The following is a 13826-nucleotide window of genomic DNA, read 5'->3' on the forward strand; positions in this document are numbered from 1 at the left end:
TAAAATAAGCTTTATTTACAGTTCCAAGCAGAGATTGCGGAGACAATGTGGCCGACAGCCGTTTTGCATGTAAGTCACGCTACCTCTGAGCCCTATAGCATTAGGAAGGTGCCCGGCCACTGTACTGAAAGTGCAAAACCTGTTAGAAAAAGAACTTTATTTCTCCCGGGAGCCGCCAGCTTTCAGGCATACAGGCGTGCCCGGAGCAATCACAGTCATCACTCACAACACTGAGAGCAGCGGCTGTAAGCACACCCCGACACTGACTAACAGCTGGCTCAGAAGTGTATTAGCACAGAACAAGGTGTCAGTCAGTGCCTGAGAGTTGACAGCTTGATGCTCTCAGTGCTGTGCACGGGTAACTGTAGCCATACTGGCACGCCTGCATGACTGATAACCGGCGGCTCCCGGTAGAGATAAATTTCATTTCCTCCCTGGTGCTGCATCTTCAGCCTTGCTGCCGAGCACCTTCATAACACTGTAAACCTGCAGATTAACCCTATATTTGCAAGTTAATTGCATTATCGGACATGACAGGTTCCCTTTACATTAACTTTTTTTCAGGAGTATTTTTAAAATTGTCAAGGACAGAAGCTCATCTATCTTTCTAAAAATAATATTACTGTTTTTCTAACGTTTAAGTTTTAATAAAAATATTATTTTTGTTAGACTAAATTTACAGCAATTATATTTTACAAGTTGTTTAGCTTTTACATTTTTTCTATATTAGCACCCCCTGCTGGCCAATACTGGTAAATATGAAAAATTATTAAAGGGGTTGTCCAGTACTTTATATTGATGGCATATTCTTAGGTTAGGTAATCAATATCAGATTGGTGGGGGTGCGACACCTGGCATACCCACCAATCAGCTGTTCCTGGTACCAGTGGCGGCTGGATGTGCAGATTCATGCCTATTCATGTGAAAAGTGATGTATCAGCTGTACCCCATTGTGGCCACTATACAGTTGACGAAGCTGTGTAGTTCCGCATCGCAACAGATCCCTTCCGGCTGCCAACAGCACCAAGTACAGCTCATCGGCGGGGTACCAGTGTTACACCTTCACCGATCTGAGATTGATGACCAGTGCTAAGGATAGGCCTGTAACCCCTTCACCCCGAAGCCTGTTTTTCACCTTCCTGACCAGGCCAATTTTTTTAATTCTGACCAGTGTCACTTTATGATGTAATAACTCTGAAACGCTTCAACAAATCCCAGTGATTCTGAGAATGTTTTTTGTGACATATAGTACTTCATGATAGTGGTAAAATTTCTTTGATATGACTTGCGTTTATTTATTTATTTAAATCGGAAATTTGGCAAAAATTGTGAAAGTTTTGCAATGTTCAAACTTTTAATCTTTATGCCCTTAAATCAGAGAGATATGTCACACAAAATAGTTCTTAAATAACTTTTCCCACATGTCTACTTTACATCAGCACAATTTTGGAAACATAATTTTTTTTTGTTAGGAAGTTATAAGGGTTGAAAGTTGACCAGCGATTTCAAATTTTTACAGCAAAATTTACAAAACCATTTTTTCATTAGGAACCACATCACATTTGAAGTGACTTTAAGGGGTCTATATGACAGAAAATACCCCAAAGTGGCACCATTCTAAAAATTGCTAACCTCAAGTTGCTCAAAACCACATTCAAGAAGTTTATTAACCCTTCAGGTGCTTCACAGGAATTAATGGAATGTGGAAGGAAAAATAAACATTTGACTTTTTTTCACAAGCATTTTACTTTAGACCCAATTTATTTTACTTTCACAAGGGTAACCGGAGAAAATGGATCCCAAAATTTGTCGTGCAACTTCTCCTGAGCACACCGATACCGAATATGTGAGGAAAAACCACTGTTTGGGCGCACGGCAGGTCTTGGAAGGGAATGAGCGCTATTTGACTTTTTGAATGTAAGATTTGCTGGAATAATTAGTGGACGCTATGTCGCGTTTGAAGAGCCCCTGATGTGCCTAAACAGTGCAAACTCCCCACAAGTGACACCATTTTGGAAACTAGACCCCTCAAGGAACTTATCTAGATGTGTAGTGAACACCTTGAACCCCCAGGTGCTTCACAGAAGTTTATAACGTTGAGCCGTGAAAATAAAGAAATACCATTTTTCCACAAAAATGTTTTTTTTAAGCCCCAAATTTGGCATTTTTTACTAGGATAACAGGAAAGATTGCACCATACAATTTGTTGTGCAATTTCTCCTGAGTACGCAGATACACAATATGTGGGGGAAAACTACTGTTTAGGTGCACGACAGTGCTTGCAAGTGAAAGCGCGCCATTTGACTTTTTGAATGCAAAATTTGCTGGAATAATTAGCAGATGCAATGTCGCGTTTGGAGTGCCTCTGACGTGCCTAAAAAGTGAAAAAAAACACCATTTTGGAAACCAGACCCCTCAGGAAACTTATCTAGATGTGTGGTGAGCACTTTGAACCCCGAGGTGCTTCTCAGAAGTTTATAACATTGAGCTGTGAAAATTAAAAAAATAAAAAAAATTCCCGCAAGAATGTTTTTAGCACAAAATTTTGCATTTTCACAAGGGTAACAGGAGAAGATGGACTCTAAAAAATGTTGTGCAATTTCTCCTGAGTACGCAGATATCCCTATATGTGGTTAAAAACTACTTTTGAGGCATAGTGCAAAGCTCAGAAGGGAAGAAGCACCATATTGGAGTTCAGATTTTGCTGGAATGGTTTGAGGGTGCCATGTCAGATTGTCAGAGCCCCTGAGGTACCAGATCAGCTGAACCCCCATAAGTACAGAAAAAACTGACCGGCACTTCCAAAACAAGAAATAGGTGTGAACAGGTGCTTATTAGGAGTAGCCATCTCCATATACAACTAACAAACAAAATAGCACTCTGTAACGCTAAGTATGCGAACATGAAATATATGAAATATGACTAGCATTACTGCTGTGGAAAATAGAAATAAATGAGAAATCTTAGCGCTTAAATTGGCCAATCCATGTGTACCTGGTAGCCGCGATAAGGCGTTTCTCAAAATACCAGGACCCTATCAATGTGAATACCTCTCCAAGAGACATCCGTCTGCTTATGTGTGGGATAATAAGATCCTGTTGTAATTAAAATCGCCTGTGGCATAGAGGCGGAGTGCTCAGTCAAAGCTGGCTGGTAGGCAGGCAGACAGTGCTGGTAGGCGGACAGGCACGACTGGCCGGCAGACAGGCAGGCACGGCTGGTAGACAGGCTGGCGGGCATGGCTGATAGACAGACTGGTGGGCACGGCTGATAGACAGGCTGGCGGACACGGCTGATAGGCTGGTGGGCACTAGTGATAGACAGGCTGGCGGGCACGGCTGATAGACAGGCTGACGGGCACTGCTGATAGACGGACTGGCGGGCACGGCTGATAGACAGACTGGCATGCACGGCTCATAGACAGGCTGGCGGGCAGCACTGGGACCTGAAAGCTGGAGAGAGTGTTAGCACACTAACTAATACATTGCACAGGCACCTCCATTTTGGGGGAGGTACCTTAAATAGCAGATGTCCTCCGGCCATTGACCGGGGACATTTTAGGATGGCGCACGCGGCCCCTTTAAGAAGCAGGGAGTGCGTGCAGCACAGTGCCCAGGGATCTGCAGGCAGGCACAGAGTGGGAGTGGGGAGGAGAAGCGGTGGACGCTAGACCAGGGCTGCAGCGATAAGGGGATCGGCGTCGCTGCCGGCGGCGCCAGCGTTACAATTGCGCTTACCTCTGCACATGAACTTTACTTTGTCATTGACATTGTCAATAAAATTAATTTATATATTATTTGCCACTTTACCTATTCACAGGTACAATCTCTTTCATGTATCTACTTTCTATGTATTTATATTTACTGTGGTCTTCCAATCGTTACTTATTTTTCATTAAATACCGTCCACGTGCTCTTTCTTTGGTTCTTTTTGATGGCTTCTTATTCACTGTGGCTGTTTTAATGACCATTTTGTTATCATATTATGATTAATAGAGGTTTATATTTTAAATATTGGAGGTTATGAACGCAAGTCATTTACTGGTATAACGCTTACACTGCACATGTACATATAGTGCAAGTTGAGAGAAGCTGTATGGATGGAGGTGAAATGGCCATAGGATAAATGTTGATTGCTTTTACTTAACCCCTTCACGACCTTGGACATATCCATACATCCAGGTTCGTAAGTACTTACAGACCTTGGCCGTATGGATACGTCCTGGCGATTTTGGCGCGCAGGGGCTGTGTGTACGCAATCGCCACCGGGTGTTCAGCTGATATGACAGCTGAAACCCGGCACTTCCTGCCAGAAGTGGTGACCGAACCGCTGCCTGCAGTTTAACCCGCTGAATGCTACGATCAACATTGATCGCAGCATTTAGAAGGCAGGCAGAGAGAGGGGACCCCCTCTGCCCTCCGATCAGCGCCCCCGTGACGCCATCGCGGGGACTGATCATTGCCATGGTGACCCGATGTCGTCATGACAACATCTGGGTCACCAGAGCTAGCAAGCTTGTTACACCATGCTCAGAGCATGGTGTATCAAGCGTGTATGTCAGTGCAGCACTGAAACTTTATAAAGCATTGTAATGCTTTATAAGCAATCAAAGTGGAAAAATGTGGAAGTGCCATAAAGGGACTAAGTAAAAAAGTAAAAACAGTTGTAAAAATATTTTTGTTTTTTAAAAATCACTAAATAGTAAAGAAATAAATAAAAATATATTGTACCCATAAATAAATATTTTTATAAAAAAAAAAAAAAAGTACACACATTTAGTATTGCCGCACTCAGAATGACCCGACTGTCCCACTGGTTAACCCCTTCAGTGAACGCCGTGAAAAAAAACACAAAAAAACAAGGAAAACAAGGCAAAAAACGATGCCTTATCATCATACCGTCGACCATAAAGTGGAATAAAAAGAGGTCAAAAAGACGAATGTAAATAAAAATGATCTCTATAAATGTCATTTTGTCCCACAAAAAAAACAAGCCTCCATACAGCTCCATCAGCAAAAAAATAAAAAAGTTATAGCTCTCAAAATAAAGCAATACAAAAATAATTATTTTTTCTATAAAATGTTTTTTATTGTGTAAAAGTGGCAAAACATGAAAAAAATATATAAATGTAGTATCTCTGTAATCGTATTGACCCGAACAATAAAGCTACCTTATCAATTTTACCATACACAGAACGGCATAAAAAAAAAAAAAACTGAATTGCAGGTTTTTGTTCATTCTGCCTCCCAAAAATCAGAATAGAAAGCGACCAAAAAATGTTATATGTCCAAAAATGGCAACAATAAAAACGTCAACTCGTCCCGCAAAAAACAAGCTCTCACATGACTCTATGGGCCGAAATATGGAAAAATTATAGCTATCAAAATAGACTGATACAAAAACTTGTTTTTGCAATAAAAAGCATCTTTTAGTGGGTGCCAGCAAACATAAAAAACAATATAAATCCGGTATTGCTGTAATTGCACCGAATAAAGCTATCTAATAGCTTATACCGCACAAGGAACGGTGTAAAAAATAAATGAAATCAATTCTTTACCTGCTGTTGATTTGCGTCCCAAAAATCGCAGTTTGGCTCTACTCACATTTATCCTGCGCTCTGCGCTGAGCGCTTACACCTGGGTTTCCATGTAAATCTCTCAAATACGTGATTCAGGCGGAACTCCCGGCAGAAGTTTCCCTATAATGAGGCAGATGGAAGCACTGTGGACGCCGTCTGACCTATGATACGGTGTCCGTTTAGGCGTGCATAAAAGCGTGGTCTGCCACAGTTTTGTGCACTTATGAAAAGAAGGACAATGCTGAACAGAGGCCAGATGGAGTTCAGAGTAATCCTGCTGCCTCATTATAGGGAATGGATCCCTCGGGGGTTTCAGCTGAATTACGTCACTTGGAGATTTAGATGGACACCCCAAAGTAAGCGCTCAGCATAGTGCGGAGCATAAATGTGATCCCAAATGTTATGTAAAATGTTCCCAATAAAAGCTTCAACTCAGTCCACAAAAAAAGCCAATCCCCTCTCTGGTCCATCATCTGTTAACGGAAATATAGGGGGCTTCCACGTTACTGGTAGTACAAAGTCTCTGGGAAAGTGAAAATGCTCCTTGCCCTCCAAAAGAATGTCAGCAAATTCTGTGCTCCCAAATCCAAATGCCCTCCTCCCTTCTGAGCTCCAGTGTGCCTAACCCGCAGTTAGCGTCCACATGTTTGGCATTTTTATAGCGATGAGAGCCCGCCTAATTTACGGGTGCGTGTCTCCAGAAGCATGAGCTGGGTACTAGCACGTACTGGGCACTGCAACAAACTGGTGACTACAACATACTGGGCACTACGACGTACTGGTCACTACAACATACTGGCCATTACAATTGCAGTTTGCAATTTTCGCTCAGCAACATCCACTGCTGCTTGTTTCTAGAAAACACCCATGGAGTCAAAATCATCACTAAACCTGAAGATAAATTCCCAAAGTGTTATAATTTCTAATATGGGGTCACTTGAGGGGGGATTCTGCTGTTCTAGCACTTAGGGGCTCTGACTATGGAGTCCGCAAACTATTCTAGGAAAATCTGCACTCCAGGAGGCAAATAACGCTCCGTCCCTCCCGAATCTCGCCATATGACTAAGCAGTGCTGTACAGCCACATATGGGGTATTTATACATTCAGCAGAAATTGTGGGACAAATTTTAATGCCATTATTACCCATTTCCCAGTGTAAAAATGTAAAATCTGGGGCTAAAACAAAATTTAGGTGGTAAAAATTTAATTATTTTTTCTTCATTGACTCATGGTATAACATACTGTGACCCTGTGGTGTCAATATGATCATGGTACCCCTAGATGAATTCATTGAGAGGTGTAGTTTGTAAATGTGGTTACTTATGGTGGGTTCCGCTGTTCTGGTACCTCAGTGGGTCTGTCAATTTGACATGGCACCCTCAAACCAGTCCAGCAATATCTGAACTTCAATATGGTGCTTCTTCCCTTCTGAGCTTTGCAGTGTGCCTCAAAAGTAGTTTTTCGACCACATATGGGGAATCGGCGTACTCAGGAGAAATTGCACAATAAATTTTGGGGTCCATTTTCTCCTGCTATTTTTGTGAAAATTAAAAAAATTGGAGCTAAAACAATGTTTTTGTAGGAATTTTTTTTTTTTTCATTTTCACAGATGAGCGTTGTAAAATTTTGTAAAGCACATATGGGTTTAAAATGATCACCATGCATCTAGATAGATTCCTTGAGGGGTCTAGTTTCCAAAATGGGGTCACTTGTGGGGGGTTTCCACTGTTTAGACAAATCGGGGGCTCTCCAAACACAACATGACAGCCGTAGACCATTCCATCAAAGTCTGCGTTCCAAAACATCACTCCTTCCTTTCTGAGCCCTGCCGTGTGCCCAAACGGTAGTTTTCCCCACATATGGGGTATCTGCACTCAGGAGAAATTGCATAACAAATATTGGGTTCCATTTTCTTCTGTTACCCTTGTCATAATAAAAAATTTGGGGCTAAAATAATGTTTTTGTGGGAAAAATATGATTTTTTATTTTCACGGCTCAACGTTATAAATTTTTGTGAAGCACCTTGGGGTTCAAGGTGCTCACCACACATCTAGATAAGTTCCTTGAGGGGTCTAGTTTCCACAGTGGGGTCACTTATGGGGGGTTTCCACTGTTTAGTCACATCAGGGGCTCTCCAAACACGACATGGCGTCCACTAATGATTTCTACAAATTTTGCATTCAAAAAGTCAAATGTCACTCTTTCCCTTCCGAGCATTGCCGTGCGCCCAAACAGTAGTTTTCCTTCACATATTGGGTATTAGTGTACTCAGGGGAAATTGCACAACAAATTGCATGGTGCATTTTCTCCTGTTACCCTTGTGAAAATAAAAAAAATTGGGGCTAAAAGAACATTTTTGTGGAAAAAAAGTTTTTTTTTTTATATTTACGGCTCAACGTTATAAACTTCTGTGAAGCACCTGGGGGTTCAAGGTCCTCACCACACATCTAGATAAGTTCCTTGAGGGGTCTAGTTTTCAAAATGGGGTTACATGTTGGGGGGTCAACTCTTTTTAGGCACATCAGGGGCTCCCCAATTGTGACATGGTGTCCGCTAATTATTCCAGCAAATTTTGCATTCAAAAAGTCAAATGGTGCTCCTTCCCTTCCGAGCCCTGCTGTGCGCCCAAACAGTTTTCCCCCACATATTGGGTATCGGTGAACTCAGGACAAATTGCACAACAAATTGTATGATGCAATTTCTCATGTTACCCTTATGAAAATGTAAAATTTGGGGCTTAAACAATGTATAGGGTATCGGCGTGCTCAGGAGAAATTGCACAACAAATTTTTTGGGTCCATTTTCTCCTGTTATCCTTGTGAAAATAGAAAAATTTGTAAAGTAAAATTTTTGTGAAAAAAGTAAATGTTCATCGTTTCCTTCTGCATTGCTTCAGCTCCTGTGAAGCGCCTGAAGGGTTAATAAACTTATTGAATGTGGTTTTGAGCACCATGAGGGGTGCAGTTTTTTTGAATGGTGTCACTTTTGGGTATTTTCTGTTATATAGGCCTCTCAAAGTCACTTCAAATATGATGTGGTCCCTAAAGAAAAAATGTTTTTGTAAATTTTGTTGTAAAAATGAGAAATCGCTGGTCAACTTTTAACCCTTCTAACTCCCTAACAAAAAAATTATGCTTTAAAAATTGTGCTGATGTAAAGTAGACATGTAGAAAATGTTATGTATTAACTATTTTGTGTGACATATCTCTCTAGTTTAAGGGCATAAGGATTCAAAGTTTGAAAATTGCAAAATTTTCTACATTTTCGCCAAATTTCTGTTTTTTTTTCACAAATAATCACAAGTCATATCGAAAAAAAATTTACCACCATCTTGAAGTACAATATGTCACGAAAAAACAGTCTCATCACTCGAATCCGTTGAAGTGTTCCAGAGTTATTACCTCATAAAGTGGCACTAGTCAGAATTGTAAAATTTGGCCTGGTCATGAAGGTAAAAACTGGCTTGGGGGTGAAGGGGTTAATACACCGCATATGCAACAATAAAGAAAATTTGTTTTACCTGGGGAGTGCAGCAGTTTCAATCTTCTTACTCAAACAGATTATATATAATTTTGTGCTTAAAGATGCAGTATAATTTGTATTTTATTTATTTGTTCATAACTCCCTGCTCATTCTGGGTGGAGGAGTCCAGTATCCAGTAGGATGTCAATAACTTTATTTTGCCATACAGTATGCATACAAAGATAGCTGTCAATTACTGCTTAGAACCGCCTACTTGACTGCTAAACTCAGAATTTACTGGGTTTCAAATAAATAGAATACAAATTATATTAAATCTTTTCCTGAAAACTTTTTTTCTTATAAGGATTGGACAATCTAGAACATAGCTGCTGGGATATCAAACAGCATAATTAACACAAGTGCCCTTTAAACCAACAATGCACTTGAGAGGACTATCAGCCAAACAAGGAAAATAAGCTGTTACCAGACACCTCTGTCACTTCCAAGCACTTTCTCCCAGGACAATAAAAGATTTAAGCATGCTGAAATTCAACAGTCCTAATTCTTCATTCTTTTACTATATGGCTGACACAATAGATATTAGTTTATTGCACCCCATACACATTACATACCACCAAAAGCATCAGGTTTGGGCGAGGGCACATTCAAAGGTTTGTGCTTAGTTCACATCTGATAGGGGTAGATCTAGTTGAGGAGAAGAAGTGTTTCCATACGTATATAAAGGGAGTAAACAACATGGAATAATTTGATATTGACTTATAATGGGTTCTCCAATATGATTGGAGAAACCTTAAATGCAGATGTGAATAAAGTCTAGAATTGAATTCTATGGATACCATTGGGGCAACTTCATAAATCAGCTTAGGAAATGAATCAGGAGAAGAAAAATAAGAGTTACAGGCCTTACCATCCAAGATTGCTGATGGATTCACTGTTGACTCATTCTGAAGCCAGCTATGTGCTGTGATACATAGAAGCTTTAGAAGCCAAATAGTCTAAAATGTTTAATTAAACGATATTCCAAAAATGACACCCAAAAATATGTACATTTAAGTCAAAAAATGCTCCAAAAGTGTCTATAACTTATAATTAAACAGCCTCAATATGTAGAATATATACGTGAAAGTGAAAATACAAACACATTTAATCTGTATCCTAACTGAAGTCTTACCTGTGACAGTGCTCTTGCATGATGACCATACTTGCTCAACAATGAAGGGAAGCTATTATCAGAAAATGACCTATTGTTTAAATCAGGTTTTTGTGTTAAATGTATTTTGTTTATTTTTGCAATGTTTTATTTTCTATATCACTATTTGTATTAAAAAAATAAAAATTAGAAATCTTGCAATTTTCACACTGGCTATTACGGCTTTTTTTAGAATCTTTCTTCCAAACTTGAATGTAGTTTATTAATAAAAAATATTTCCATTAACCCTTTGATCACCGGATCATCTTTTCAAATGGAGGAGCGCGGATATCTATACACCTTTCTTCTGCCATATCCACCTGTTGATGTTCCTGAAACTTTAGGAAACAAAACATGTACATTAGCAGCAATGAACAGACTCTGATCCTATATTTTGTATTGAAGTGTCTAATGCGCGTGTATGCAAAGGTTACCGTGAAGGTAAGAAGCGGGGTCAGCTATGACATCCCCTATTGTGATTGGTGGATCCTTTATTATCAGATGTGTATAGAAGTGTTACCTGTCATTGTAACCCGGCCTCTGCTGATATGGAGCCTGCTGAAAACGCTTCCTGATGGGACAGGAAGTAAGAGTCTCAAAAAGCCCCAGTGGCCAGTGTGAAAATTGCAAGATTATTTATTTTTTTTAAATAAAGATATATGGAAAAAAAAATCCTTTACAAAAAAAATATTGAAAATATACATGAAGCACAAAAACTTGTATTAAACTATAGGTCATTTTCTGATTAAATATTCCCTTTAATAGCTACTCAGGAAGCTATTTGACCTAATTTTCCTTTCAACATGGACCCCTACATATGTAATTTTACATACTTTCACATGAAATTAGGCTTTAATAATTATGAGAATTTAAGTAAACTAACAAACCTATTAGAGAAATATTTAAAACTATTCTTTGTCCATGTGCAAAGTCTTTCATTCCAGTTGCTGGGATAAGTAGAAAAAAATATGCAGGGGACTGGATCATTTAGGTGTTTGGAACACAATATTTCTGTAGTAAACTGGCTTAAAACATTTTGAAAAGACGCAAAATTTTTTGCCCAGTGCAAAGTTGCACATAAAGTTTTTGGTCTTTTGCCATTTTCATGCCAGTTTTGGGCTGCTCTGGCAAATGGGCAGAGCTAGGGATGAGCCAGGAGGGATGAGGCATATCTACACCCGCCCAAATGCTTCAAAATTGACTATGAGGTGCACGCCACTGATAAGATGCGCCAAATTTATTAAGTGGCAAGCACCTTTTGCTGAATTTGGTGGATCTTTTTCCTGCACGCCCCGCCTTAAAGGGACACTTACACTGCAATATAGTCATGAATGAGTGGTCGCCCGAAGAACGAGCAAAACACTTGTTGATCGGGTGAAATGATATTTTGTGTAGCAAAACAGTGCATCCTTCTGTGTAAAAAGGATTCACACTACGAGAACTATGGCAGCCTATGCACACTGAGCGATCATCTTTTAATTTGGTCTACCTGTGTAAACAGGCATTTAAATGACCACCGATCAGTAAAAGTTTACAGATCAGTGGTCATATTGCGTGACTGCTTGGTCCATGTAAACAGAAAAAAAATTCAAAAATTAGAATAAGTTAAATCATCAGCTCACCATATTAGGAGGAATGCCAGATAGGGCGCGGTGCACTGATAGCACCAGGTCATTTCCTGGGTTAAATAAACAGGAGAAAGACTTGTTCATCCAGCAGCCGCTATGTCAAGAGGAAAAATTTTAAACTTCATATTTAATTAGTCCTGCAATAAAAACTGATAAAAGGTAAAATTTTGACAGTACATGTCCAGACATTGGGTCTACGCTTTTCGAGCGTCTGCTGGAAACGCATAGGCCTGATGCCTGGACATGTACTGTCATGAGTTCACTTTTCTCTCAGTTTTTAATGCAAGACTAAATAACTACAAAGTTATACAATTTTCCTCTTTCTCGTCTTTTTAATACATGTAAATGGACCTTTAGTCTGGCGTACGAAATTCCAGTCTTAATGAATCAGGACCCAAGAATTTTACATTATCTATTAAAACACGTGTGCCGTATAGTTGTGACATCCAGTGTCATGTTTGCAGCAGTTAGAATGTCCAAAGTTACATGTACAAGGTCTTCAAATTGAGGAACATTTCACTGGCAAAGAAGGCATGGCTTGTACATTGTCTGGTCTTTTCTGTAGTAGCATGTGGATGTGAAACCTGAGCGATAAAGAAACAAGACAGAAGAAGAATCAACAGCTTTGAAATGTGGTGCTGGAGGAGGATGCTATCAATACCATGGATCGCAAGAAGATCAAACAAATCAATTTTGAAACAAATCAAACCAGACATGTCAGTCGAAGCAAGGATCACCAAGTTACATCTTGCCTACTTTGGACACATCATGCGAAGAGAGTCATCACTGGAGATGAACATCATGGTCAGAAGAATACAAGGAACAAGGCAAAGAGGAAGACCAGCAACCCGATGGCTTCATACTATCAAGATAACGGTGGAGAAGACCCAGGTGGACCTATCTAGGCTTGCACAAGATCGATCTTCCTACATCAAGTAGCCATGTACATACATCGAGTAGCCATGGCTCGATATTGAGCTGAAGGCCATTAATAATGATGATAATTAATACATATATGAAGATGTAGTAGTCATTGTACCAGTGGATCTTTTTCTTGTTCATTGAATTAGTTTATTTACAAACCAGTTCAGGAGCAAGAAAATATATATAAAGTCATTGGAGGTGGTAGTGCTGTGGGGTAAAGGGAAACACATTTTTCACAGTCAATGATTTACTATTTGGTTAGTACGTCAGGGAAGTCACTAAGTAAGAAGAGCGGATAAGTAGTCGATGATACATAAAGACAATACTCAATGGAACCACTAATGTCTTTATCAATCCTCAGTGGTTGTGAATGGCTGTGTATTTCCGACCCCTTTATACAGTGACTTGCTGGATTATGCCGTTAGGCTGTAGACCATTGTTCAAGTTGTGTGCAATTTGTGGTGGTTGGTACAAAGAGCTTGACATTTCTGCATGTGACAGAGAATCACAAAGTGTGTTAGGACTGGCTGAACTGGAATCACTTTGCAAAGAGCTTGTTCCATCAAATTGATTCATTTTCTTCTTGATGATTTTCCTTTCCTTGGCTCTGCGGTTCTGGAACCAAATTTTTATCTGCAAGAATTAAAAGAAAAATAATGTTGATTAAGCAATGAATGTTCTAAAGAATCATGTATCATTGATTTATCATTGATCACAACCATTTGTTCATACATAAATTATATACTGTGGCATGTAAGAATTTGGGCACCCCTGGTCAAAATTACTGTTATTGTGAACAGTTCAGCAAGTAAAAGATGAAATGATCCCTAAAAAGACCTAAAGTTAAAGATGACACATTTCTTTTGTATTCCTTTATATATATTTTAATCTTTTGCATTTTAAAAATTACTAAAAGGAAAATTGGCTGATGCAAAAGTTTGAGCACCCCACATGGTTAGTACCTAGTAGCATCCCCTTTTGAAAGTATCACAGCTTATAAACACCTTTTGTAACCAGACAAGAG

The 13826-nt window shown here is 39.5% G+C and overlaps 1 pseudogene; it reads right to left on the reverse strand.

The window, feature by feature from the left end:
* Positions 1 to 10504: 10504 nt before the first annotated feature.
* The window catches only part of LOC141155506 (homeobox protein CHOX-CAD-like), a 40408-nt pseudogene continuing 37086 nt past the window's right edge, over positions 10505 to 13826 (reverse strand).

This window comes from Phyllobates terribilis, unplaced genomic scaffold, assembly GCF_046119375.1.
Source record: "Phyllobates terribilis strain yellow unplaced genomic scaffold, ASM4611937v1 Scaffold_7__3_contigs__length_470593459, whole genome shotgun sequence".
Lineage (NCBI taxonomy): Eukaryota > Metazoa > Chordata > Amphibia > Anura > Dendrobatidae > Phyllobates > Phyllobates terribilis.